The sequence below is a fragment of the Pteropus alecto genome, unplaced genomic scaffold (genome assembly GCF_000325575.1).
Source record: "Pteropus alecto unplaced genomic scaffold, ASM32557v1 scaffold156, whole genome shotgun sequence".
NCBI classification, from domain to species: domain Eukaryota; kingdom Metazoa; phylum Chordata; class Mammalia; order Chiroptera; family Pteropodidae; genus Pteropus; species Pteropus alecto.
The window spans coordinates 2,609,794-2,612,574 of NW_006437746.1; positions in this window are offsets into that span (position 1 = coordinate 2,609,794).

A 2,781-nucleotide genomic window follows, 5' to 3' on the forward strand; every position below is an offset into this window, starting at 1 on the left:
AGTGGCAAAGATTTTGTGGTCACCCTACTCTACCATAGGGGTGATTAATTAACTATTTGAAAAAATATTTTTCTTTGTGGGAAGGTTTTTTTTTTTTAATTACATAATCAATTTTCAAAAAAATAGATATTGAGCTATTTAGGTTTTCCTTTTTATCTTGCTAGTTTGGGCAAGTTATATTTTCTAAATATTTTGTCTATTTTATCTAAGTTGTCAAATTTATTGGTATAAACTTGTTCATAATATTGCCAAATTATCATTCTCATGTTGCTTGGATCTGTAGTGATATTATCTTTTCCAAACCTGATATTGTTCATTTGTGCTTTTTTTTTTCTTGATCAGTTAGCTAGAAGTTTTTCAATTTTATTAATCTTAAAGAACCAACTTTTGGCTCATATTTCATGGATTTTGCTTTTCTACATATCAATATGCTCTGGAGAGCTTTCCATATTTCTACATATAGATTTGCCTCATTTGTTAATTGCTGCCACAGTATTTCCTATTGTGGGCGTGCCAGAATTTATTTCTTCATGGGCACTCTTACTGATTTCTTTTTTTTTTGCTATTAGAAAACTGAAAGGGACATCTTTTTATATGTCTTTTTGTGAACATGGGACAGGCTAGATTCCCAGAAGTTAAATTGCTGGGCCAGAGGGTATATTAATTTTCATTTGTAAATAGGTTACTCCCAAACTGTTTTCCAAATGGCTGTATCAACTAGCATTCTCATTGACTGGGTAGAAATCGTCCCCATTAATCCAAGTTTAGTAACATGAACCTTTCTTTTATGTTGTCATGGTTTGAATTTGCACTCGCTTGATCACAGATAAGTGTGAGCATTTAGTGGCTATTCACTGAGAGTTTTCTCCTCTGAGAATTTTTAAAATCTATTTTCTATTTTTTATTTGATTTTTCTTTATGTATTGAGGATATTAAATCTTGGTCTGTTTCATATTTTTGCAGTGTTTTAGAGTGTCCTTTTTCACATAGATGTTTTAAATTTTGATGTGATTAAATTAATCTCTTTTCCTTTATGGCCTGGCATTTGTACCTTGCTAAAGAAGGCCTTGTATCTGATTCTAAGAGTTCAGCTGACACTCAGAGGCTAGCCAGAGTCTCTTGTCTCTGGATGGCAGCTCTACCACTGAGTTCCAGAATCCAGCCCCTAGGGGACCATGCTCTTCTTCCCCCACCCCATCATAGTGGAGCTTTCAACCCCTCTTGCTTTATTCCAGAATTTAACATCTGTCCCCCAAACAGTCCCCCATCCCCGACCCCATTCATACCTTGAAAATAACTTGCAAGCATAGAACACTAGAGAGAATATTGGGAATTGTCTAGGCATAAACTCTCATTTTCACAGATGAGGAGTATAAGATCTAGACTTTGCTTTGTTCAACATGATAGCCAACAGCCATATGTGGGTTTTTTAATTTAATTAAAATTTGAAATTCAGTCACACTAGCCAAATTTCAAATGTTCCATAACTACATGCTCAGAATATTTCATCACTGTAGAAAGTTCTAGTAGACAAGGCTGCTCTAGAGCTTCATTATAGTACTACTGGGCTGTACTCCAAACAGAAGAGTCCCCCACAGCCAGCCTGGCCAATATAGGAGATGCCCCCAACATAGATGTGGTCTGAGAGGTGGAGATCATAGAGGGTCAGTTTCTGCAGACACACTATAAGTCTCCGGCAACACCACCAATTCCTGGAAGTGTTTTTATATGTCCTAGTCGTCCCTAAGATATTCATAAATTGGATCGAATACCATAAAAATATTAGTTATGCTCAAGGGATAACGAGCGGCTTTTTTTTTTTTGGTAAAACACAAACATCATCCCTATCCTCAAGGAACTTCCAGTGTAGTTGAAAGAATAATCAATAACATCCATTAAAAAACCATAACAACAGCAGTAACAACAAAAGCCATAGCAATCATACTAGGCTGAGAATCTGAGGTCTAGATGAGTGACATAGACAGTATGAATTTCGGGAGCTCAGAGAGAGAGAGAGAGGATATACCGAGGGAAGAGAGTTAGAGAAGGTGAGAAATGAACTGCATTTAAAATAAAGGGTAATATATAATACATAAGATCTAAAGGCACAACACCTATTTCAATCCTTTGTCTCTCAGCGCCTAGAACAGAGTGGGCACATAGTAGGCACACAGTAAATACGGTGGACGAATGGTGGAGAGTGGTATAATTACAACAACAGGCAGTATCTGATGGCTATAAGACTTGAAAATAGGTTTAAAAAATTTACATTAGTGATTTCCCCTTCAAAAATTCTAAGCGCCTAAACACGGACTCTTTACATCCCTCCCGTGTACGTAAGAGCGCGGGTGAATGGAAGTTGCTGGTTTGGGCCACTACTGTAACCCCAGCATTTAGAGCAGTGAATACTCATTGCCTTAGATTCGTCCTCTCCCCTCTGCTACCCAACTGCGGGGAAAGGGAGGCGAGGTCGGGAGGCCATTCGTTAGGGCACTTCCATTCGCCGTCGCAGCATCTATCGGATACTATCTGGGCTCTTGCAGGGCAAGGTCGCGCCTCGGTCCCAGGGTACTAGCAGGTGCCTACCTGGTGCCCAGCACCCGACAGCCCATCCCAGAGGATGGTGCTTTAACAGAGTCATTACTGAAATCGGCTACTGCATAAACTGTCAGGTGAGTCTGCCAGTGCCGCCCAGAACCCACAGGAGCGCGTCCGGCGGGACGGCGCATGCGTAGCTGGTGGTTGCGAGGGCGGGGTTGATGGCCGGGCACGCGCAAGCGC